Source organism: Coregonus lavaretus (genome assembly GCF_964263955.1).
Source record: "Coregonus lavaretus genome assembly, chromosome: 21".
NCBI classification, from domain to species: Eukaryota; Metazoa; Chordata; class Actinopteri; order Salmoniformes; family Salmonidae; genus Coregonus; species Coregonus lavaretus.
This window is the reverse complement of record NC_140008.1, coordinates 46,634,483-46,662,001: the sequence shown is the minus strand read 5'-3', so window position 1 is coordinate 46,662,001 and position 27,519 is coordinate 46,634,483. Positions and strand designations below refer to the sequence as shown.

The window sequence follows — 27,519 nt, the reverse complement described above, 5'->3', positions numbered from 1 at the left end:
TCAGGTTTGTAGGCCTCCTTGCTCGCACACGCTTTTTCAGTTCTGCCCACAAATGTTCTGTAGGATTGAGGTCAGGGCTTTGTGATGGCCACTCCAATACCTTGACTTTGTTGTCCTTAAGCCATTTTGCCACAACTTTGGAAGTATGCTTGAGGTCATTGTCCATTTGGAAGACCCATTTGCGACCAAGCTTTAACTTCCTGACTGATGTCTTGAGATGTTGCTTCAATATATCCACATAATTTTCCTTCCTCATGATGCCATCTATTTTGTGAAGTGCACCAGTCCCTCCTGCAGCAAAGCACCCCCACAGCATGATGCTGCCACCCCTTTGTGTCACGGTTGGGATGGTGTTCTTCGACTTGCAAGCAACCCCCTTTTTCCTCCAAATATAACGATGGTCATTATGGCCAAACAGTTCTATTTTTGTTTCATCAGACCAGAGGACATTTCTCCAAAAAGTACGATCTTTGTCCCCATGTGCAGTTGCAAACCGTAGTCTGGCTTTTTAATGGCGGTTTTGGAGCAGTGGCTTCTTCGATGCTGAGCGGCCTTTCAGGTTATGTCGATATAGGACTCGTTTTACTGTGGATATAGATACATTTGTACCTGTTTCCTCCAGCATCTTCACAAGGTCCTTTGCTGTTGTTCTGGGATTGATTTGCACTTTTCGCACCAAAGTACATTCATCTCTAGGAGACAGAACGCGTCTCCTTCCTGAGCGGTATGATGGCTGCGTGGTCCCATGGTGTTTATACTTGTGTACTATTGTTTGTACAGATGAACATGGTACCTTCAGGCGTTTGGAAATTGCTCCCAAGGATGAACCAGACTTGTGGAGGTCTACATATTTTTTTCCCCCCATGATGTCAAGCAAAGAGGCACTGAGTTTGAAGGTAGCCTTGAAATACATCCTCAGGTACACCTCCAATTGACTCAAATGATGTCAATTAGCCTATCAGAAGCTTCTAAAGCCATGACATCATTTTCTGGATTTTTCTAAGCTGTTTAAAGGCACAGTCAACTTAGTGTATGTAAACTTCTGACCCACTGGAATTGTGATGCAGTGAATTATAAGTGAAATAATCTGTCTGTAAACAATTGTTGGAAAAATGACTTGTGTCATGCACAAAGTAGATGTCCTAACCGACTTGCCAAAACTATAGTTTGTTAACAAGACATTTGTGGAGTGGTTGAAAAACAAGATTTAATAACTCCATTCTAAGTGTATGTAAACTTCCGACTTCAACTGTATATATAGTGGTTCCTCATTTAAATGTTGTGTCATACTGCAGTATAGTGTTCGGTAAATTAATATCATTAAAAAAATATATACATAAAAAAAGTGATCACCACAGAACTGTATTAAAAGTACAGTGTCAAAGACTAAAGCTACAATTGTTTTCCCCCCCAGCAGGGTAAGAACCGAGAGAAAGATCAGCAGAGAGAGAAGGGGAAGGAGAAAGAGAGGGAACCCAAAGAGAAAGAGAAACTGCGTCGCAGTAGTAGCAATGGGCATCAGCTGATGCCAGGCTCTTTCTCCAGCTGTGCCACATGCTCGCTGTGCAGTAAGGCCCTGCAGAGAAAGCATGGTCTGCAGTGTCTGAGTGAGTAACCCACTAACACACTCACATACACTTTCTCCTATGTCCCCCTCACACACTTTTCAAGTGTACCTCACACCCCTTTCCCACAGGGCACAAATTTGTAAGAATGAATGTTGTTTCCACATTCTGTCGAACATAACTTTTTACCCAATTTAAATGACAGACTAGTTTTCAAGGTCCAAAGTTTGTGTCCAGTGGGACCTATTACTCTCTGCATATTCTGCTTATAATCCACATACAACTCCTCTGCTCCTTTCTTAGAAAATTATGCAAGTGCTTCCTTTCATTTCCTGTTGATAGCATGTGTAATGGAGGGAAGGCATGTTTGTTACACAGAACCTTGAACTTGTGACATGGATGGTTGGAGAGAATCGAGACTAAGTACATTCACTTGAACTGTAAGGTTATGTGCACGTCTCCCTGTCTGTTTGATTTTGTTCCTCACATTACCTGTTTTTACTGTTTCCACTGTTACCCGGTATTTTGAGGCCTATTAAGAAATTATGTGGTAACAATTGCCATTTTATAGCACTTACCTTTATAGAATACAACAAAATTGATAACTACCAAAGAAACAAACAAGTAACTCATACGTCATTACTGTTTAATTACTATTTCACCATGTACTTTGAGTAAATACCTGGAAAGTCCTGTTACATTACCATTAGTAAGATAAAGTGCTACCCGACATTGCTTACAACTACCATAGAAACACTCCCCTCTAAAGCTGAACATAATGTTTCAACACCTCTTGGCTTCTCCTTCTGTCACTCTTTCCTCACCCCTGTGCAGCATGACTCCAGATGATCAGCTTTATTACACATGTAGCCTCATGGTGAAAGAGGCATGAACTAGCCCTCTCTTTGGTGTGGGGGCGAGGCAGAGTCAGCAGATGACAGGGCAAAGTAACACACACCCCGTTAGAAAGAGAATAATGGTCTGATACCAGTGTATGAGGTAGGTGGTATTAATTGTTGTTTTTAATTAACTCCCACATAACAGCCTTTATTTGGATCTTGACATGGACATACAATAGTATAGCTGTTAAGGGAAAAGGAGGACTGAAATATTGGCACTCACAGACACTCAAGTCCCACGACTTCACAAAACCGCATACTCTTTACCTTTGAGTGGCCGCAAGAATTCACTTAAATCGGAGTTTCCAAGTAATGCCCTGAGACAAAATCCTAACCTCTTGGAATAACAATTCCTGGAACCCACAGGGAAAGGTAAGTCAGTCACTACATTTTTTTAGCAAAAATACTCTCCATCTGCTTAATTGAGCTGCGGTTGAAGTAAGGGAGGATGTTTACTTGCTGCTTCATTGTCATTTGCTTTGTACCTGCGTTGTATGGGTGGTAGGTAGCCTAGTGGTTAAGAGCGTTGGGCCAGTAACCGAAAGGTCGCTGGTTTGAATCCCAGAGCTGGCAAGGTGGAAAAATTATCTGACATTCTACTGATTGAGCAAGGCAGTTAACCCCCAACAACAACTGGTGCCAATGATGTTGATTAACGCAGCCCCCTGCACCTCTCTGATTCAGAGGGGGTTGGGTTAAATGCGGAAGACACATTTCAGTTGAATGCATTCAGTTGTGCAACTGACTAGGTATCCCCTTTGTTATTATCATATTGAATGAGTTGACCCAAAAATACTTAAACTCTCACTTGGTTTCTAGGCTGTGTGTGTGTTCTGTCCCCTCTTACCATGGCATTATTATCTCAAGATCAAACACCGTTGTTTGAAAGAAGTAGGGCTTCAAGCCACATTTTGCTTATAGTATCTACTGCCTTGCTACTGTAGAACTAAGCTTGTGCCTGCCATTTTTGTATACATTTATGTCACAGCTCCTGTAAATGGAATTCACAGACCCTTTTCTTCGCACAAATATGGTCTGCAATGCTTAGTTTTTACATTTTAGTCATTTAGCAGACGCTATTATCCAGAGCGACTTACAGTAGTGAGTTCATACATTTTCACACTGGTCTCCCGTGGGAATCGAACCCACAACCCTGGCGTTTCAAGCGCCATGCTCTAACAACTGAGCCACACGGGACCCCTAGTTGGAGGGGAATCCTCTGGAAAATCCTCTGGCTGTAAATACACATAGACAAACAATCTCCCTATCTCATTGGTTTTTCGTTTTTAAATTGAGTGACAAAGCCCACGGTCACATGAGAACAGACATAAATCCCGCAGCATGACAAGACTGCTGGGGAATATTATGGATGACTGTTTACATTAGTTTGCTTATTAAACATATCGCACTGATATACATCACAAGGCACCACACAGTCAGGACACTTAGGACTATGTCGCCTTATGATTTAACATTAACCAGTGACAGCATGCAGCAGCAGTGCAAAACAGACACACACACACACACACACACACACACACACACACACACACACAGAGTGCCTTCAGAAAGTATTCACACCCCTTGACTTTTTATTTTGTGTCACTGGCCTACCTCATCTCTACCCCACACATACAGATAATTGTAAGGTCCCACAGTCGAGCAATGAATTTCAAACCCAGATTCAAGCACAAAGACCAGGAAGGTTTTCCAATTCCTCTCAAATAAGGGCACCTATTGGTAGATGGGTAAAAATAAAAATAAAGCACACATTGAATATCCCTTTGACCATGGTGAAGTTATTAATTACTCTATGGATGGTTTATCAATACAACCAGTCACTACAAGATACAGGCGGAAACCGCTCAGGGATTTCACCATGAGACCAATGGTGACATTAAAACAGTTACAAAGTTTAATGGCTGTGACAGGAGAAAACTGGGGATGGATCAACATTGTAGTTACTCCACAATGCTAACCTAAATTACAAAGTGAAAAGAAGGAAGCCTGTCCAGAATACAAATATTTGAAAACATGCATCCTGTTTGCAATAAGGCACTAATATAAAACTGCAACAAATGTGGCAAAGAAATGAACTTTATGTCCTGAACACAAAGTGTTATGTTTGGGGCAAATCCATTCTTCTTATATTTCAGCATGGTTGTGGCTCATGTTATGGGTGCAATAACCTAGAACACAAGGCCAAATGGAGCCAGTGGAGTTGCTTACCAAGACGACATTGAATGTCTATGGCAAGACTTGAAAATGACAGAGCTTAAAGAATTTTAAAAATAATAATGTGCAAATATTGTATAATCCAGCAAAGCGCTTAGAGACTTACCCAGAAAGACTTACAGCTTTAATCGCTGCCAAAGGTGATTCTAACATGTATTGAATCAGGGGTGTGAATACTTATGTAAATTAGATATTTCTGTATTTCATTTTCAATAAATTAGCAAATATTTCTAAAAACATGTTTTCACTTTGTCATTATGGGGTATTGTGTGTAGATGGTAAGGGAAAATATCTATTTAATCCCTTCTGAATTCAGGCTGTAACACAACAAAATGTGGAATAAGTCAAGGGGTATTCATATTTTCTTAAGGCACTGTGCTGTGGATGAGTAACATCTAGCTACAAGCCAAATGAATTTAACACCAACCTCCACCAAATAATGTTTACCAAACACAGGAAACGTAAACAACCATAATTTATGACCTACTTGGCATGAGAAAAGTAGAAATTCTGAACCCAAGCCTATGGGGAATCAGCCTGGTTAAGAAAAGCTAGCCAGAGTCATGACGGTTTCCGGAGTGGAGGACTATGGGAGGTGGATGGACGCGAGGACAATGGCGGAAGCGGATGGATAACTTGAATCTGATGGCAGTGGAAACAAGGAGGAATGGACTATTGTCCAAAAGAATGGGAAAATAAGCTAAATTGGTGTGGAAAAGAATATGGCTAGTCTTGATAATACCCCGTCATGTCTGGTAGGAGTATGGTATATAGAAAACAGATATATGCCTGACTTGAGAAAGCTTAAGGTAAAGTGAAATCAGTGAAGATCATGAGAAGTGCGCTTGTTTTGATTTCCAGTGTTTCTGCTGACCAGAAAAGGCGTGTGTTGATTTTCACTCGGATTGATGGATATGCTTTGTCATTTCTGGAGTCTCGGAAGAAGTTGATATTGCTCTATTAAAGAACATACCTGGAGCGGTCGATGCACGAAGGAAGAATCATGTGGTAAATGGCATGAAGGAGAAGAGTTTTTCTGTTCTTGTGTTTTCTTTTATGTGAGTCTCTCCCTACCAGAGTGCAGCTGTGATATATACTACACTGTCAGAGTGTTTATATGCAGGCCTTTACAATGTAGTAACTATGAAATGTTTGGACATGTATCAAATGTCTGCTGAAGGGAGAAGGCAAGGTTATGTGATATGTGGGGAAAACCACTATGAAGGAGAATTTGTAGCAGAAGAAAATGGCAAAAGAGAAAAGTGCTGTAACTGTGGTGAAGACCATGAAGTGAAGTCCTTTGAATGCCCGATTAGGGTGAAAGAGACTGAGATTGCCAAAATCAGAGCAGTTCAGAGATTCTCCTAGTCACCACCAAGGCGGTAACCAAGGACGCCAAGTTCCTGTCCTGAACCTTTCCAAAACATCCCTGACACCGACTGATGCAGGAGTCTATACTAGGTAAGGGCCTGGCTTTCTCCACCACTGGTTGAAAAGGAATTGGAAACTATATTCAAAAATGGCCAGGGACCCCAATATCACAATCTTCCTCCAGCCGAAAGATGAGCACTAAAAGAACTCCAGGAGAATAAGGATGTATTCATAAAAAACATGGACAAAGGTGGGGCAATAGTTCTTATGGACATGAGCTATTATAAAAGTCTGAAATTGAAAAACACCAGAACTGATATCTTTCCGTCAGATAAGATCTAAACACAGGCAAGAACTTGTCCGCGTAGACCAATTACAGTTTCCAATCTCTCAAAAAGAATGTGGTGATCGATGGTGTCGAAAGCAGCACTAAGGTTTAGGAGCATGAGGACAGAAGCAGAGCTTTGGTCTGACGCCATTAAAAGGTAATTTACCACCTTCACAAGTGCAGTGTCAGTACTATGATGGGGTCTAAAACCAGACTGGAGCATTTCGTATACATTATTTGTCTTCAGGAAGGCAGTGAGTTGCTGACCAACAGCTTTTTGTCAAATTGAGAGGAATGGGAGATTCGATATATGCCGATATAAGAAAATATAAAAAATAGAGTCAAGGTTTGGCTTTTTCAGGAGTCTTTATTACTGCCACTCCAGTAGACAGTTGGAAGGTTTAGAGGCCATTACTATTTTCATGAACATTTCGAGAGATACAGGATAAAAACACTAAAGTGTCTCCATTGATCTGAGGTCCTGGCAGTTCTGTGCAGTTTCTTGTGACACATTTTTTGGTGTGTTTAGCGGTGCCGACCGCATCTAGAGTATTACGCAAGTGTCACGTTGTATAATGATAGGAAGACAGGCACAGGAATACGTATTAGGGGTTTTATCTCTCCACCCAACACAAGGGGTGTAACCCAAACAAAAGAGCATACACGGGACGAGACCCATAATACCAACGGACATGGGACAATAATCGACAAGGACAATGGGGAACAGAGGGCACATATATACACATACTAATCAGGGGGAATGGGAACCAGGTGTGCGTAATGAGACAAGACAGTCCGGGGTTGGTGGTAATGAATCAGGTCAGTGACGCCTAGAAGGTAGGTGACGTAGACCTCCGGAGCTGGTGAACGGAATGAGCAGCATTACCGGGGGGATCCATGACAGTAAGGTTAAGTTTAGATCCTTGGTTAGGTGGTTAACTGATTTTTCTACCCCGACGTCCTTGGGTAGGTGGAGGGAGTCTGGAAGGGCATCTAGGAATCTTTGGGTTGTCTGAGAATTTATAGCGCAGCTTTTGATAATCCTTGGTTAGGGTCTAAGCAGATGATTTGTTGAGATTGCAAACGTAATAAGATGATGGTCCCATTGTCTAGGATTATGAGGAAAAGCATTTAGATCCACAATATCTATTCCACGGTACAAAACTAGACCCAGGGTATGATTGTGGCAATGCATAGGTCCCGAGACATGATGGACAAAACCCACTGAGTAGATGATGCCTCCAAAAGCCTTTCGGAGTGGGTCTGTGGACTTCATGTGAAAATTGAAGTCACCAAACATTTTAATATTATCTGCCATGTCTACGAGGTCCGATAGGAATTCAGGAAACTCAGTGAGGAATGCTGTATACGGCCCAGAAGGCCTGTAAACATTAGCTATAAAAAGTGATTGAGTTGGCTGCATAGATTTCATGACTTGAACCTCAAAATACGAAAATGCAGTCATTTTCTTTCCTTAAATTGACATTTGCTGTCATAAATGTTAGTAACACCACCGCCTTTGTGGATATGGTCAATTTTGTAACCAGGAGTAGAAGCCGCATTTAACGCAGTAAATTCCTCAGGCTTAAGACATGTCTCAGTCAGGCCAATCACATCAAGTTCTGCCTTGAAAGTGAGGGATCTAACATTAAGTAGTCCTATTTTGAGATGTGAGGTATTATCACAATCTTTTAAAATAATGACAGGAATGGACCAGGTCTTTATTCCAGTGAGATTGCTAAGGCGAACACTGCCATGTTTAGTTTTGCCCGACCTAGATCGAGGCACAGACACGGCCTCAATGGGGAAAACTGAGCTGACTACACCGACTGTGCTAGGGACAGACACCACTAAACTGGCAGGCTGGCTAACTGCCTGCTTCCTGGCCTGCACCCTACCTCATGGTGGAGCTAGAGGAGTTAGACCCCTGTCTATGTTGATAGATAAGATCAGAATATGCCAGGCAGTGTCTGAGAAAGGCCCAAAAAATTGCCAAAGACTCTAGCCACCCGAGACGTTGGCAGGGGGTACCGGTGCATCAAAGCTCAGACAAACAGACTCCTAAACAGCATCTATCCCCTGGCCATGACACAGTTAAATGGCTAACAACTACTGTTCTCCCTCTCCCACAGACTATCCACACTGACTCTATGCCCATCCACAGGTCTCTACCCATTCAGACACAACCTACACTACCGGTCAAAAGTTTTAGAACACCTACTCTTTCAAGTGTTTTTCTTTATTTTTACTATTTTCTACATTGTAGAATAATGGTGAAGACATCAGAACTATGAAATAACACATATGGAATCATGTAGTAACCAAAAAAGTGCTAAACAAATCAAAATATATTTTATATTTGAGATTCTTCAAATATCCACCCTTTGCCTTGATGACAGCTTTGCACACTCTTGGCATTCTCTCAACCAGCTTCATGAGTTAGTCACATGGAATGCACTTCAATTAACAGGTGTGCCTTCTTAAAAGTTAATTTGTGGAAATTCTTTCCTTCTTAATGTGTTTGAGCCAATCAGTTGTGTTGTGAAAAGGTAGGGGGGGTACACAGAATATAGTCCTATTTGGTAAAAGACCAAGTCCATTTTATGGCAAGAACAGCTCAAATAAGCAAAGAGAAATGACTACATCATTCCTTTAAGACATGAAGGTCAGTCAATACGGAACATTTCAAGAACTTTGAAAGTTTCTTCAAGTGCAGTCACAAAAACCATCAAGCGTTATGATGAAATTGGCTCTCATGAGGACTGCCACAGGAATGGAAGACCCAGAGTTACCTCTGCTGCAGAGGATAAGTTCATTAGAGTTACCAGCCTCAGAAATTGCAGCCCAAATAAATGCTTCACAGAGTTCAAGTCACAGACACATCTCAACACCAACTGTTCAGAGGAGACTGTGTGAATCAGGCCTTCATGGTTGAATTGCTGCAAAGAAACCATTAAAAAAAGGACACCAATAAGAAGAAGAGACCTGCTTGAGCCAAGAAACACAATCGATGGACATTAGACCGGTGGAAATTTGTCCTTTGGTCTGGAGTCCAAATTTGAGATTTTTGGTTCCAACCGCCGTGTCTTTGTGAGACGCGGTGTGGGTGAACGGATGATCTCCGCATGTTTATTTCCCACCGTAAAGCATGGAGGAGGAGGTGTTATGGTGTGGGGGTACTTTGCTGGTGACACTGTCTGTGATTTATTTAGAATTCAAGGCACACTTAACCAGCATGGCTACCACAGCTTTCTGCAGCGATACGCCGTCCCATCTTGTTTGGGCTTAGTGGGACTATCATTTGGTTTTCAACAGGACAATTACCCAACACACCTCCAGGCTGTGTAAGGGCTATTTTACCAAGAAGTAGAGTGCTGCATCAGATGACCTGGCCTCCACAAAATTGAGGTGGTTTGGGATGAGTCAGACCGCAAAGTGAAGGAAAAGCAGCCAACAAGTGCTCAGCATATGTGGGAACTCCTTCAAGACTGTTGGAAAAGCATTCCAGGTGAAGCTGGTTGAGAAAATGCCAAGCGTGTGCAAGGCTGTCATCAAGGCAAAGGGTGGCTATTTGAAGAATCTCAAATATAAAATATATTTTGATTTGTTTAACACTTTTTTGGTTACTACATGATTCCATATGGGTTATTTCTTAGTTTTGATGTCTTCGCTATTATTCTACAATGTAGAAAATAGTAAATATAAAGAAAAGTCCTTGAATGAGTAGGTGTTCTAAAACTTTTGACCGGTAGTGTAAATGGTTATTGATTAGATTATTTACTCCATTACACTGCTGTCCATTGCTTGCCATTAGTATGTATCTATTTATCCTGCTACTGGTCACTATTAGGGCTGTTACGGTGACGGTATTACCGTAAATCTAATCAAACACTTAATGAGAGCCCATGAGCTCATTTTGTACAACATTTCTATAGGCTAGGCCTACTAAACTCAGCAAAAAAAGAAACATCCCTTTTTTAGGACCCTGTCTTTCGAAGATAATTAGTAAAAATCCAAATAACTTCACAGATCTTCATTGTAAAGGGTTTAAACACTGTTTCCCATGCTTGTTCAATGAACCATAAACAATTAATGAACATGCACATTTGGAACGGTCGTTAAGACACTAACAGCTTACAGACGGTAGGCAATTAAGGTCACAGTTATGAAAACTTAGGACACTAAAGAGGCCTTTCTACTGACTCTGAAAAACACCAAAAGAAATATGCCCAGGGTCCCTGCTCATCTGCGTGAACGTGCCTTAGGCATGCTGCAAGCAGGCATGAGGACTGAAGATGTGGCCAGGGCAATAAATTGCAATGTCCGTACTGTGAGACGCCTAAGACAGCGCTACAGGACGGACAGCTGATCGTCCTCGCAGTGACAGACCACGTGTAACAACACCTGCACAGGATTGGTACATCCGAACATCACACCTGCGGGACAGGTACAGGATGGCAACAACAACTTTCCGAGTTACATCAGGAACGCACAAGGACCAGACAGGACTGGCAAAAAGTGCTCTTCACTGACGAGTCGCGGTTTTGTCTCACCAGGGGTGATGATCGGATTCGCGTTTATCGTCGAAGTAATGAGCGTTAGACCGAGGCCTGTACTCTGGAGCGGGATCGATTTGGAGGTGAAGGGTCCATCATGGTCTGGGGCGGTGTGTCACAGCATCATCGGACTGAGCTTGTTGTCATTGCAGGCAATCTCAACACTGTGCGTTACAGCGAAGACATCCTCCTCCCTCATGTGGTACCCTTCCTGCAGGCTCATCCTGACATGACCCTCCAGCATGACAATGCCACCAGCCATACCGCCATGTGATCGGGAAAGTAGATAGGTTGGGTACAGTGCGCAGCAGACGGCTCTGAATGAGTGTGGGTGTTCCATACCTGGGGTGATGCGAGAGTGCCCTGCCTGCCGCCTCCAGACCCAAAAGAGCGTTGACGACTACGTGTGGTGTACTGTCCCTTCATGCCACCAGAGTGGCACTGTCGCTGTTGTCCTCCACTCTCTCGGACGACGGCTCCACCCAGCTCCATCAGCTCGGCATCCGAGTCGTCCGGGGTGGAAACGGGCAGACCCCTACCAGGACGTCCTCTGGCTGCCAGCAGGTTGTCCAAACGGATGGTCATGTCCACCAGTTGCGTGAAAGACAACATGGTGTCCCGGCAGGCTAGCTCCAGTCGGACGTCCTCCCGCAGATGGCACCGGAAATAGTTGATCAGGGCCCGATCGTTCCACTCAGACCCCGCTGCAAGAGTCCGAAACTCCAACGCGAAGTCCTGCGCAGTCCTCGTCCCCTGCCTCAGGTGGACCAGCCGCTCGCTCGCCTCTCGACCCTCGGGCGGGTGATCGAAGACCGCCCGAAAGAGGCGAGCGAACTCCCCGTAGTTCTCCAACGCGGCTCCTCCTTCATTCCAAACTGCGTTGGTCCACTCCAGGGCTTTCCCTGAGAGGCAGGAAATGAGGACGGACACCTTCTCCTGCTCCAATGGGGCCGGCCTGATGCTGGAGAAGTAGAGCTCTAATTGGAGGAGGAATCCTTGGCAGAGCGCCGCCATCCCGTCGAACGCCTGTGGTCGGGATATCTGGATCCCTCTGGGTGCTGGGGTGTAGGTGGCTGGATCCGGTTGGCCAGCTGGTCTCGACAGATCAGGTCCTCTCCTCTCCAGGCATTGGACGACCTGAAGAACCCGATCCATCGCTTCCCCCAAGCTGGCCAGCATCATGGAATGCTCCTGGACCCGTGCCACGACTCCAGGCATGCGCTCCTCTCCCACTGACTCCATAGCGGGTGGGTGATTCTGTGATGAGTGTGATAGAAGGAGTCAGGCGCAGGAGGGTAAATCACCGAATACAGAGTTTATTCCATCGTACAAAATTGCGCTGGATAGCGACACACAAAAACAGGCACAGGGGAAACTATCTACCCTGGCAATACACGGTATGGATACTACAACAATATACAGGCACAGGGGAAATATCTACCCCGGCAATACAAAGTGCGAGTAGCTCAACCGAGCTACACTACTCTCACAATGACAAGGGGGGCAGAGGGAACACTTATACACGGACTAATGAGGGGATAAGAACCAGGTGTGTGTAATTGACAAGACAAGACAAATGGAATGATGAGATATGGAGCGGCAGTGGCTAGTAAGCCGGTGACGACGAACGCCGAAGCCTGCCCGAACAAGGAGGGGAGGCAGCCTCGGCGGAAGTCGTGACAATAGCCTAAATAATTCATTTTTGTTCCTTCTTAGGCTCCCTGTCTGGCTCCTGAACTATTTAGAATGTTTATATGCTGTTTAATATGACATGTAGCCAGTGGCAACCCGTCATTCAGGGCAGGTGGGGCAGATGCCTGTTTTGCATTAATACGTGTCACATATCAGTTTGCAAAAAATTTGAGTTGATAAAGCCACATGCAAACTTGGTCTCTTTTTTGCTTTCTTGAGTAAGGCAGCTCCAAAATGCAAGTGTTTCAGCCTAGCTCAGTGCTTTCTGTGGTGGTGGGGCAGCCAGCTGAAAATACGGAGTGTAGGGGTTGGTAATGTTCTCTAGTTGCGCCGTGATTGGCTCAGTGTTCTGTCACTCACGCCAAATCTAAGGGTAGAGCTCGAAAATTCAAGCACCTTGGGTGCTGCCATAGAGTTACATTAGAAGTGCCCATCCAAGAAGGCTCAAGGTCAATGGCCACAGAAAAAATGACGTCAAATCACGTTATATCTTCAGCAGCTTTGATTCGACTGATCATGTCAACATCATACTTTCAAAATCTTAGCTAGCAAGCTAGCAGTCATCATGAATCAAGTGGACAATCTACTGGTAAATCCTTTTTAATCCTTGTCAATTATAGATAAAACGTATCGGTGCTCATCGGCCAATGTATGCTGCTGCATAAATGATGTAATGCCAGGGAGATATGTATACTGTTGCTAAGAAAGTAATACTAAGTGTATGTTGTGTAGTAAGCTGTTAGTAGCCCTAATAATTTGATCCCGTTTCCCCTCCTAATTTCGCCTACTGTTCTGGTGCACATGTAGCCTATAGCCTGTTTTAGAGAAATGTAATCATCGAATATTGTAAGAGCTTTCATTGTCTGCTTATATGCCCCCTTTACTTATCCTACGGTTCTGACTTGGTCTACAGGGAGAATACTTAAGAACGGCCCATGTTTTGAATTCTGTCACTGTACATTTAAAAAGTGCTGAACAAAGTTAGATTGACTACGTCCGTCCTAGCTCGCTCATTAATGTCATAATCGAAATTACGGATTGTCGTCCCCTTATGCCATAGTTTCTACATCTCAATTGTCAGTAGAAACCACATTTGTTTAAGCAAGTCAGCCATATCAGCTGGTTTTTTTAAAGGCAGTAAATGAGGCTGAATGAACTGTTACGCTGCCAGACAAGGCTCCGCTGATAGCCAGGTGTAGTAGTGGTAAGGTGTTGGGACTGCTGTTGGGACTCTGCTGTTTGGACAGCTTTATGTAGGACCTAACAGTGTGTGGGCACCGTTTGTCACCGTTATAGTGCAATTAATGTATTGTTTAGTGTTGTGTTGTGTAGTGGGTTTGCTGGCATGCATTAAAATCTTTCAAAAAGTGGTTTGCCCCACCAAGATTTGCGTGCTAAAACCGCCACTGTGTAGCCTATTTGAAATGATGAGCACTTCTTACATTCACGTTTTCATGTTTATAAAAACACTTTTCATTCAAATCATATGGTTTGGTTTCAATTCTTCAAAACCAAATGGTAGGTCCAGGTAGTCACAAAAATAGATGGGTGTTGGTTAAATTGTGATTTTAATGAATGGAGCGAATTCGGAGCAACAGTTTTTTTGCGGAGCGGTTGGAAAGGGTGTGCAGTGCAGGAGCCTTGTACAAGCACTCCATGAGCGATAAGCGGGATTTCTGACCACTCAACTCCACTCACATACTCTGATTCCTGCTACCAGTCACGTTTCAGCCCTGTTTACATGTATATCCTACTACCAGTCACTTCTTATGTATAAACTTACTTCAAACATCTCCAGTACCCCTGCACATTGAATAAAGTACTGGCACTGACCTGTATATACTTCCGTGTGGTTTTTATTAACATTTTATTTATATTATATTTATCTATATTATTCTCACTGCATTGCTGTGAAAGAGCTCTCAAGGTACTAATTTCACTGTACTGTTTTACACCTGTTGTATCCTGTGCACGTGGCAAATTAACTTTTAAACTTGAGTGGTACTATCTCGAGCGGTTCCTGCCTATCACGCCTCAGAGCCTGAGTAGGGAAGTTTGAATTATCAAATGAGTGGGAGATTTTGTTTAGAATTAGTATTGTATTTTTGTGTTTTTTTGCGGACGATTTTATGTCTGTGCTAGCCGGGATCCTTGGGACGTCTCTACCCCATTGAATTCAACATTTAAAATGGTTAAAGGTTGTATTGTTAGAGCGGGGTAAAGATAAAGATTTCTGTTCGGGCGCCAGGCAGGTATTAACCCTGCCAAAAGGAAAAGAGTAGGATAGAGAGAGTATCGCTATCAGACACACACATCAGCAGAAGAGACTGCCTAGAGTGTAGCCTGTTTGCCAGATAGCCAGTGGAGAGAAAGGACACACGTCACAGCACAGGGGTAACCCAACCAATAATACCTCATACAATAATAAGGATTTTTTCCCCCACTGTATATGGTCTTAGCTGTAAATTCCAGGCTTGCAGTTGCACTCGTCTGTCCATTCGATACACCTGTTGGTTTGTTTGTCAAAGCTTCGTAACAATGTTGCTACTAATCCATGCGATCAATGACAAGAGTGGTCCCAACAGATTCCAAACACAACAAAGAGCGGTAACACTGGCGATCGACTTAAAAACTTTACAATCTAAGCATGCTTAAAATAAACAAGACTTCTGCAAAGAGTTGCACACACTGTCAAAACTGCCGCGCCAACCGAGAGCTCTCACACAGAGCCGGAAGAGCCATCTTTATATCCTCCTTCCTGACTGCTGATGCGCTCTTAAAGTGGCAGTGCATGGTGAAGGTTCCGTGCAGGATTTTGCCACACTCCTCCCCCCATGAAAAAAACAGAGAGGATGCAGTACAATAAGAGTTTCTGCAGGTGTTGCTTTTGCCTGCGATCCAGCTCTTCTGCCGTAGGGTAGCAGGGCTTTTGGTCAACATCATGCACCGTCCTGACATCTTCCCCCGTGTCCTCCAAAGAGACCAAGTAGTTCACCGGGCCCAACTGCTGCACCACACTGTAAGGACCTTTCCATCTCAAAGCTTTGCAGTGTACTGCTTGGACGCCTTTGACAGGTGATGAGAACGGACCCAGACACGAGACTGGGGTGGGAAACACACGTCTCATCAATGTTTGTCATCGTTTCTGAGCTGTCGTTGTTTGGCTTTGATTCTGCTGGCCTCCACTCTGGCTAGCAAGGTGTGGTGGTGTTGGACTGCATCAAACGCTGGGCAGTCAGGTAAAACATTGGAACTTTGCTCTGTCCATCGGATCTTTTAGTGGTCTTCCCAGGTGGAGTTCAGCGGGAGTGACCCCAGAAGTCTCCTGGACCGCAGAGTTCAGTGCAAAGCGAAACTCAGGAAGATGCTGATATCACCTTGTGTGCTAATCTCCCACAAATTAAGCAATCATCCCCTTCAGGGTGCGGTTTACCCTCTCGTCAGGTTGGTCTGAGGATGGTAGGCAGTGGTCAGCTTGGCAACTACACCCCAGTAGGTACAGAGCTCTTTGTAGATTCCTGAGATGAACTGCGGACCTTGGTCAGAGAGAATTTGGTTTGGAATCCCAAATCTGGTAAAGACCTCCCTTTGCAGAATTAGAGCAATGGAGGATGCAGTGGTTTTGCAGCATGAAACAGTAGTCCACTACCACCAATAAGAATTCTTTCCGGGTCCCCCGGCTGGGAGAAAGGCCCCATGAGGTCAATTCCCAGAATTTCATAGTTCAAAATGGTCTGTTGTAGTTTCCCGGCAGGTCTGCCAATGTCTGGTTTGTATTTCTGGGAGACTTCACACTGCTGTACAAACTTCTTGGTATCGACCCACATGCCTGGCCAGTACACCACCTCCTGTAATCTTTGGTAGGTTTTGAAGATTCCAAGATGGCCACTCATGGGGTTGGCATGATAAGCTTGGATCATCTGGTCAGTCAATGTAGAGGGGATGAAGACACGGCAATGGATGCTTTGTGTTCCATCTCCTCTTGGAGTTTTTCAATACACTTTATCTTGAATTATGCTGAACTTCTCACTGAAGTGGCTCTTCTATTCTTCCCCAGACAGACTCTTGTGGATCTGCATAATGGCGGCATCATTCTGCTGTGCTCTCCACACATTCTCATCATCCAGAGGGAAAGAATCATCCAGACACTTAGCGGTAGTGTAAGTGCTGTACAATGGAGGAAAGATATTGGCTGTCTCTATAATCCGAGAGAGGGCATCTGGTACAACATTCCGTTTTCCTTTACGATACTCAATGATGAAGTCAAACCTCTGGAGTCTGATAGAACAGCAAATGAGATGGCTGTTGGACTTGCCTGATGCCAGAACCCACTGCAGAGCTGTGTGGTCTGTGACAACGGTGAAGACCTTGGCTTCAGAGTAGTAGCTCCATTTCTTCAGAGCCCAGACCACAGCAAGGCACTCCCATTCAGCCGTTGAATAATTCCTCTCGGCGGAATTAAAGGTGCGACTTGCATAGGCAAAAACGTATTCTGTTCCAGGTCCTGTTTGTTGAGACTGCTCTGAGTCCTGTTTGACTTGCATCCGTGTACACTATGAAATGAGCATTTTGGTTAGGATGTCCAAGCACTGGAGGAGTGATGAGACTGTTTTTGAGTGCTTCAAATGCGCTCTGGCATGCAGGACCTTCTTCTTAAGGTGGTTGAGTGGTTCGGCAACCTTTGAAAAGTCAGGCACAAACCTGTGGTACCATCCAGCCATACCCAGGAAGCACTAAACAGCCTTCAGGGATGTGGAAATTGGGAAATCCTGCACTGCTGCAACTTAGGGTTAGGGTTAGGGTTAGGTAAGGGTTATGGTTAAGGTCAGGGGTATAGTGCAATTTTTTTTACTTGAGGGAGCGTTTTTGTTAATGACATCATCATTTCCTCAATCAATGTTTGTACTGACAGATGTGGCCAATTGAATAGCCTATCATTATAGAATATGCATAAAATGCATCCTCCAATTGCAACGTCTGTCTATGCCTACACATATTGTCTAAAGAACATTTTATATTTTTTATGCTCTCAAACACCAAGTTCGATTTTTGGTCACTGGCCTACACACATTACCCCATAATGTCAAATGAAATTATGTTTTTCGAAATGTTTACAAATTAATTAAAAATGGAAAGCTGAAATGTATTGAGCTAATAATTATTCAACCTCTTTGTTATGGCAAGCCTAAATAAGTTCACGAGTAAAAATGTGCTTAACAAGTCACATAATAAGTTGATTGGACTCACTATGTGTGCAATAATATAGTGTTTAACATGATTTTTGAATGACAACCTCACACAACCCCACACATACAATTATCTGTAAGGCCCCTCAGTTGAGCAGTGAATTTCAAACCCAGATTCAACCACAAAGACCAGGGAGGTTTTCCAATGCCTCGCAAAGAAGGGCACCTATTGGTAGATGGGTAAAAAAGCTAAAATTGAATATCCCTTTGAGCACGGTAAAGTTATTAATTACACTTTGGATGGTGTATCAATACAACCAGTCACTACAAAGATACAGGCGTCCTTCCTAACTCAGTTGCCGGAGAGGAAGGAAACCGCTTAGGGATTTCACCATGAGGCCAATGGTGACTCCTTTTTGCAACAAGGCACTAAAGTAATACAGCAAAAAATGTGGCAAAGTAATTCACTTTTGTCCTGAATACAAAGTGTTATGTTTGGGGCAAATCCAATACAACACATTACTGAGTACCGGTCCCATATTTTCAAGAATAGTGTTGGCTGCATCATGTTATGAGTATGCTTGTAATCGTTATGGACTGGGGAGTTTTTCAGGATAAAAAAGAAAAGGAATGGAGCTACAGTGGGGGAAAAAAGTATTTAGTCAGCCACCAATTGTGCAAGTTCTCCCACTTAAAAAGATGAGAGAGGCCTGTAATTTTCATCATAGGTACACGTCAACTATGACAGACAAAATGAGGAAAAAAAATCCAGAAAATCATATTGTAGGATTTTGAATGAATTTATTTGCAAATTATGGTGGAAAATAAGTATTTGGTCAATAACAAAAGTTTCTCAATACTTTGTTATATACCCTTTGTTGGCAATGACACAGGTCAAACGTTTTCTGTAAATCTTCACAAGGTTTTCACACACTGTTGCTGGTATTTTGGCCCATTCCTCCATGCAGATCTCCTCTAGAGCAGTGATGTTTTGGGGCTGTCGCTGGGCAACACGGACTTTCAACTCCCTCCAAAGATTTTCTATGGGGTTGAGATCTGGAGACTGGCTAGGCCACTACAGGACCTTGAAATGCTTCTTACGAAGCCACTCCTTCGTTGCCCGGGCGGTGTGTTTGGGATCATTGTCATGCTGAAAGACCCAGCCACGTTTCATCTTCAATGCCCTTGCTGATGGAAGGAGGTTTTCATTCAAAATCTCACGATACATGGCCCCATTCATTCTTTCCTTTACACGGATCAGTCGTCCTGGTCCCTTTGCAGAAAAACAGCCCCAAAGCATGATGTTTCCACCCCCATGCTTCACAGTAGGTATGGTGTTCTTTGGATGCAACTCAGCATTCTTTGTCCTCCAAACACGACGAGTTGAGTTTTTACCAAAAAGTTCTATTTTGGTTTCATCTGACCATATGACATTCTCCCAATCCTCTTCTGGATCATCCAAATGCACTCTAGCAAACTTCAGACGGGCCTGGACATTTACTGGCTTAAGCAGGGGGACACGTCTGGCACTGCAGGATTTGATTCCCTGGCGGCGTAGTGTGTTACTGATGGTAGGCTTTGTTACTTTGGTCCCAGCTCTCTGCAGGTCATTCACTAGGTCCCCCCGTGTGGTTCTGGGATTTTTGCTCACCGTTCTTGTGATCATTTTGACCCCACGGGGTGAGTTCTTGCGTGGAGCCCCAGATCGAGGGAGATTATCAGTGGTTTTGTATGTCTTCCATTTCCTAATAATTGCTCCCACAGTTGATTTCTTAAAACCAAGCTGCTTACCTATTGCAGATTCAGTCTTCCCAGCCTGGTGCAGGTCTACAATTTTGTTTCTGGTGTCCTTTGACAGCTCTTTGGTCTTGGCCATAGTGGAGTTTGGAGTGTGACTGTTTGAGGTTGTGGACAGGTGTCTTTTATACTGATAACAAGTTCAAACAGGTGCCATTAATACAGGTAACGAGTGGAGGACAGAGGAGCCTCTTAAAGAAGAAGTTACAGGTCTGTGAGAGCCAGAAATCTTGCTTGTTTGTAGGTGACCAAATACTTATTTTCCACCATAATTTGCAAATAAATTCATTAAAAATCCTACAATGTGATGTTCTGGATTTTTTTTTCTCAATTTGTCTGTCATAGTTGACGTGTACCTATGATGAAAATTACAGGCCTCTCTCATCTTTTTAAGTGGGAGAACTTGCACAATTGGTGGCTGACTAAATACTTTTTTTCCCCACTGTAAGCACAGGCAAAATCCTAGTGGAAAACCTGGTTCAGTCTGCTTTCCACCAGACACTGGGAGCAGGACAATAACTTAAAACACAAGGCCAAATCTACACTGGAGTTGCTTACCAAGAAGACAGTGACTGTTATGAGTGGCCGAGTTACAGTTTTGACTTAAATCTGCTTGAAAATCTATGGCAAGCCCTGAAAATGATTGACTAATAATGATCAACAACCAATTTGACAGAGCTTGAATATTTTTGAAAAGAATAATGGGCAAATGTTGCACAATCCAGGTTTGGAACACTCTTAGAGACTTACCCAGAAATACTCACAGCTGTAATCGCTGCTACAGTCACTTCTACAAAGGGGTGTGAATACTTACGTAAATGAGATATTTCTGTAAATGCCAAAAAAACTCTAAAAACAGGTTTTCACTTTGTCATCATGGGGTATTGTGTGTGTAGATGGGTGAAAGAAATTAAAATAATAATCCATTTTGAATTCAGGCTGTAACACAACAAAATGTGGAATAAGTCAAGCGGTATGAATACTTTCTGAAGGCACTGTAGTTCTTCATCATTCTAACCACCGCCAAAGAGAGAGAAGACAGGGAAGAAACCATCATTTACCTACCTCTAGGCTGCTATACATCTTTTTTTGGTTGGTCATTCTATTGTTTTCATTTGAATTTTTGTGGTAATTAAATAGAATTTATTTAGAATTTATCTGAATACATTTTCCAGAAATAGTTTTACCAGCTCTGTGTATTCTCAAATTGAAAAAAGCGAAGGAGTGCCGCTCTTCCGCGCTCCGGCAGCACTACACCCCTGGTTATGGTTAAGGTTAAGGTAAGGGTTAGGTTAGGGACGTCTCAAGTAAACATTCACATGAGCATAGCAAGGAAGCGAAAGTGTGAGAGTGCTCCAGAGAAACAAAGAGTTGTAACGATAAAAGAGAAGCATGGAGGGGCCAGAGATAGCCAGACTTGTAAATTGGGATACGTCGTGTTCTGTAAGTAATACAGCAGATGAAGGCACGGCAAGAGCGTGGTGAGATGATAGACTTGGACAGCAAGGAGGAACGAGAAGAGTTGAGTGCAGTGGGAAAATGTGTGTTGACGAAAACTGGTGGCAAGTACAAACCGTATTCTGCTGTCTCCGATGGCTCAGAAATTGAACCTGACAAGAGTGAGGAGAGTGGGTGCTTCTCGTCACTCAACTAGGGACAAGACCTGTGACTTGCTTTGCTCTCCGGAACAGGGCACCTTTGAAAGGAATGATTACTGGTGTGGGGTTAAGTGTTGAGGTGGAGCTGAAATGGAAAATTCCCTATGTTTGTGATGCCCACCGTTTGGTGAAACACAAACCTGGTGGCGAGCGTGGTGAAACTGAAAAATACACATTTACATAAGTATTCAGACCCTTTACTCAGTACTTTGTTGAAGCACCTTTGACAGCGATTTTAGCCTTGAGTCTTCTTGGATATGAAACTACAACCTTGGCACACCTGTATTTGGGGATTTTCTCGCATTCTTCTCTGCAGATCCTCTCAAGCTCTGTCAGGTTGGATGGGGAGTGTTGATACACAGCTATTTTCAGGTCTCTCCAGAGATGTTCGATGGGGTTCAAGTCCGGGCTCTGGCTGGACCACTCAAGGACATTCAGAGACTTGTCCCGAAGCAACTCCTGCATTGTCTTGGCTTTGTGCTTAGGGTCGTTGTCCTGTTGGAAGGTGAACCTTCTCCCCAGTCAGAGGTCCTGGATCTCTCTGTACTTTGCTCCATTCATCTTTCCCTCGATCCTGACTAGTCTCCCAGCCAATGCCGCTGAAAAACATCCCAACAGCATGATGCTGCCACCACCATGCTTCACCATAGGGATGGTGCCAGTTTTCCTCCAGATGTGACGCTTGGCATTCAGGCCAAACTGTTCTTGGTTTCATTAGACCAGAGATTCTTGTTTCTCATGGTCTGAGAGTCCTTTAGGTGCCTTTTGGCAAACTCCAAGAGGGCTGTCATGTGTCTTTTACTGAGGAGTGGCTTCTGTCTGGCCACTCTACAACAAAGGCCTGATTGGTCGAGTGCTGCAGAGATGGGTGTCCTTCTGGAAGGTTCTCCCATTTCCACAGAGGAACGCTAGAGTTCTGTCAGAGTGACCATCGGGTTCTTGGTCACCTCCCTGACCAAGGCCCTTCTCCCCCGATTGCTCAGTTTGGCCGGGTGGCCAGCTCTAGGAAGAGTCTTGATGGTTCCAAACTTCTTCCATTTAAGAATGATGGAAGCCACTGTGTTCTTGGGGACCTTCAATGCTGCAGAAATGTTTTGTACCCTTCCCCAGATCTGTGCCTTGACACAATACTGTTGCGGAGCTCTACGGACAATTCCTTCGACCTCATGGCTTGGGTTTTGCTCTGACATGCACTGTCACCTGTGGGACCTTATATAGACTAGTGTGTGCCTTTCCAAATCATGTACAATCAAGTTGTAGATACATGTCAAGGATGATCAATGGAAACAGGATGCACCTGAGCTCAATTTCGAGTCTCATAACAAAGGTATTTTTGTTTTTTTATAAATTTGCTATAATTTTTTTTAAAGCTGTTTTCGCTTTGTCATTATGAGGTATTGTGTGTAGATTGATTAGGATTTTTATTGATTTAATCCATTTTATAAACGGCTGTAACGTAACAAAATGTGGAAAAAGTCAAGGGGTCAGAATAGTTTCCAAATGCACTGTATATATATATATATATATATATATATATATATATACAGTGGGGAGAACAAGTATTTGATACACTGCCGATTTTGCAGGTTTTCCTACTTACAAATCATGTAGATGTCTGTAATTGTTTATCATAGGTACACTTCAACTTGAGAGACGGAATCTAAAACAAAAATCCAGAAAATCACATTTAAGTAATTAATTTGCATTTTATTGCATGACATAAGTATTTGATCACCTACCCAACCAGTAAGAATTCCGGCTCTCACAGACCTGTTAGTTTTTCTTGAAGGAGCCCTCCTGTTCGCCACTCATTACCTGTATTAACTGCACCTGTTTGAACTCGTTACCTGTATAAAAGACACCTGCCACACACTCAATCAAACAGACTCCAACCTCTCCACATTGGCCAAGACCAGAGAGCTGTGTAAGGACATCGGGGATAAAATTGTAGACCTGCACAAGGCTGGGATGGGCTACAGGACAATAGGCAAGCAGCTTGGTGAGAAGGCAACAACTGTTGGCGCAATTATTAGAAAATGGAAGAAGTTCAAGATGACGGTCAATCACCCTCGGTCTGGGGCTCCATGCAAGATCTCACCTCGTGGGGCATCAATGATCATGAGGAAGGTGAGGGATCAGCCCAGAACTACACAGCAGGACCTGGTCAATGACCTGAAGAGAGCTGGGACCACAGTCTCAAAGAAAACCAATAGTAACACATTACGCCGTCATGGATTAAAATCCTGCAGCGCACGCAAGGTCCCCCTGCTCAAGCCAGCGCATGTCCAGGCCCGTCTGAAGTTTGCCAATGACCATCTGGATGATCCAGAGGAGGAATGGGAGAAGGTCATGTGGTCTGATGAGACAAAAATAGAGCTTTTTGGTCTAAATGAGTACAACCCCAAGAACACCATCCCAACCGTGAAGCATGGAGGTGGAAACATCATTCTTTGGGGATGCTTTTCTGCAAAGGGGACAGGACGACTGCACCGTATTGAGGGGAGGATGGATGCGGCCATGTATCGCGAGATCTTGGCCAACAACCTCCTTCCCTCAGTAAGAGCATTGAAGATGGGTCGTGGCTGGGTCTTCCAGCATGACAACGACCCGAAACACACAGCCAGGGCAACTAAGGAGTGGCTCCGTAAGAAGCATCTCAAGGTCCTGGAGTGGCCTAGCCAGTCTCCAGACCTGAACCCAATAGAAAATCTTTGGAGCGAGCTGAAAGTCCGTATTGCCCAGCGACAGCCCCGAAACCTGAAGGATCTGGAGAAGGTCTGTATGGAGGAGTGGGCCAAAATCCCTGCTGCAGTGTGTGCAAACCTGGTCAAGACCTACAGGAAACATATGATCTCTGTAATTGCAAACAAAGGTTTCTGTACCAAATATTAAATTCTGCTTTTCTGATGTATCAAATACTTATGTCATGCAATAAAATGCAAATTAATTGCTTTAAAATCATACAATGTGATTTTCTGGATTTTTGTTTTAGATTCCGTCTCTCACAGTTGAAGTGTACCTATGTACCTAATTACAGACCTCTAAATGCTTTATAAGTAGGAAAACCTGCAAAATCGCTCAAAAAAGCTCAAAAAAAATTAAGGGAACACTAAAATAACACATCCTAGATCTGAATGAATGAAATAATCTTATTAAATACTTTTTTCTTTACATAGTTGAATGTGCTGACAACAAAATTACACAAAAATCATCAATGGAAATCAAATTTATCAACCCATGGAGGTCTGGATTTGCAGTCACCCTCAAAATTAAAGTGGAAAACCACACTACAGGCTGATCCAACTTTGATGTAATGTCCTTAAAACAAGTCAAAATGAGACTCAGTAGTGTGTGTGGCCTCCACGTGCCTGTATGACCTCCCTACAACGCCTGGGCATGCTCCTGATGAGGTGGCGGATGGTCTCCTGAGGGATCTCCTCCCAGACCTGGACTAAAGCATCCGCCAACCCCTGGACAGTCTGTGGTGCAACGTGGCGTTGGTGGATGGAGCGAGACATGATGTCCCAGATGTGCTCAATTGGATTCAGGTCTGGGGAACGGGCGGGCCAGTCCATAGCATCAATGCCTTCCTCTTGCAGGAACTGCTGACACACTCCAGCCACATGAGGTCTAGCATTGTCTTGCATTAGGAGGAACCCAGGGCCAACCGCACCAGCATATGGTCTCACAAGGGGTCTGAGGATCTCATCTCGGTACCTAATGGCAGTCAGGCTACCTCTGGTGAGCACATGGAGAGCTGTGCGGCCCCCCAAAGAAATGCCACCCCACACCATGACTGACCCACCGCCAAACCTGTCATGCTGGAGGATGTTGCAGGCAGCAGAACGTTCTCCACGGCTTCTCCAGACTCTGTCACGTCTGTCACGTGCTCAGTGTGAACCTGCTTTCATCTGTGAAGAGCACATGGCGCCAGTGGCGAATTTGCCAATCTTGGTGTTCTCTGGCAAATGCCAAACGTCCTGCTTGGTGTTGGGCTGTAAGCACAACCCCCACCTGTGGAAGTCGGGCCCTCATACCACCCTCATGGAGTCTGTTTCTGACCGTTTGAGCAGACACATGCACATTTGTGGCCTGCTGGAGGTCATTTTGCAGGGCTCTGGCAGTGCTCCTCCTGCTCCTCCTTGCACAAAGGCGGAGGTAGCAGTCCTGCTGCTGGGTTGTTGCCCTCCTACGGCCTCCTCCACGTACTGGCCTGTCTCCTGGTAGCGCCTCCATGCTCTGGACACTACGCTGACAGACACAGCAAACCTTCTTGCCACAGCTCACATTGATGTGCCATCCTGGATGAGCTGCACTACCTGAGCCACTTGTGTGGGTTGTAGACTCCGTCTCATGCTACCACTAGAGTGAAAGCACCGCCAGTTGAGAGTCCCTACGTAGATATTCCATTAAAAATCAGCCGTTTCCAGCTACAATAGCCATTTACAACATTAACAATGTCTACACTGTATTTCTGATCAATTTGATGTTATTTTAATGGACAAAAAATGTGCTTTTCTTTCGAAAACAAGGACATTTCTAAATGACCCCAAACTTTTGAAAGGTAGTGCATATACATACACATATATTTTTTAAATATATATTCCTTTATTATTTTCCACTAACCCTACCACCCCTCCCCTAATCTGAGTAAACTAATGAACAACAACACTTAGGCTTCTACTTCCAGTTTATACATATTATATACATTTTACGGACACAATCTATTTGACAATTGTTATCTTTTGTTTGTTTTTAATCCTATCCTTCCGCTACCCTCAACCCCTCCCATCTATTTCTGAAGACCAGCCAGTTTACATTTACATTACATTTACGTCATTTAGCAGACGCTCTTATCCAGAGCGACTTAAAAATTGGTGCATTCACCTTATAGCCAGTGGGACAACCACTTTACAATATATATATATATTTTTTTTTTTGGAGTGGGGTAAGGGTTTTAGAAGGATTACTTTATCCTATCCCAGGTATTCTTTAAAGAGGTGGGGTTTCAAGTGTCTCCGGAAGGTGGTGAGTGACTCCTTTGTCCTGGCGTCGTGAGGGAGCTTGTTCCACCATTGGATGAGTTGATGAGCGAGGTGAGGTAAGGGAGAAGGTCACTGGAGATGGTCTGGAGAAGAGAGGAGGGGATAGGTTCAAGCAGGCAGGTTGTTGGGCGGCCGGCCATCACAAGTCGCAAGATTCCATCTGGAGAGAGAGGGGAGAAAGAAGTCAAAGCATAGGGTAGGGCAGTGTGAGCAGGACCAGCAGTGTTATTTGACTTAACAAACGAGGATCGGATGTCGTCAACCTTCTTTTCAAAATGGTTGACGAAGTCATCCACAGAGAGGGAGGAGGGGGGGGGGGGAGGATTCAGCAGGGTGGAGAAGGTGGCAAAGAGCTTCCTAGGGTTAGAGGCAGATGCTTGGAATTTAGAGTGGTAGAAAGTGGCTTTAGCAGCAGAAACAGATGAAGAAAATGTAGAGAGGAGGGAGTGAAAAGATGCCAGGTCCGCAGGGAGTCTAGTTTTCCTCCATTTCCGCTCGGCTGCCCGGAGCCCTGTTCTGTGAGCTCGCAATGAGTCCTCAAGCCATGGAGCAGGAGGGGAGGACCGAGCCGGCCGGGAGGATAGGGGACCTAGAGAGTCAAAGGATGCAGAAAGGGAGGAGAGGAGGGTTGAGGAGGCAGAATCCGGAGATTGGAGGGAGAAGAATTGAGCAGAGGGAAGAGATGATAGGATGGAAGAGGAGAGAGTAGCGGGAGAGCGAGAGCGAAGGTTGCGACGGCGCATTACCATCTGAGTAGGGGCAGAGTGAGTAGTGTTGGAGGAGAGCGAGAGAGAAAATGATACAAAGTAGTGGTCGGAGACATGGAGGGGAGTTGCAGTGAGATTAGTAGAAGAACCGCATCTAGTAAAGATGAGGTCAAGCGTATTGCCTGCCTTGTGAGTAGGGGGGGACGGTGAGAGGGTGAGGTCAAAAGAGGAGAGGAGTGGAAAGAAGGAGGCAGAGAGAAATGAGTCAAAGGTAGACGTAGGGAGGTTGAAGTCACCCAGAACTGTGAGGGGTGAGCCATCCTCAGGAAAGGAACTTATCAAGGCGTCAAGCTCATTGATGAACTCTCCAAGGGAACCTGGAGGGCGATAAATGACAAGGATGTTAAGCTTGAATGGGCTAGTGACTGTGACAGCATGGAATTCAAATGAGGAGATAGACAGATGGGTCAGGGGAAAAAG

General features: G+C 44.2%; 1 protein-coding gene across 1 annotated transcript in view; it reads left to right on the top strand.

Moving 5' to 3' along the window:
• LOC311149015 (rho guanine nucleotide exchange factor 18-like) overlaps positions 1 to 27,519 on the top strand; it is a gene marked incomplete at its 5' end in the record, with an annotated part of 145,648 nt that overhangs the window by 28,783 nt on the left and 89,346 nt on the right. The window lies entirely within an intron of this gene.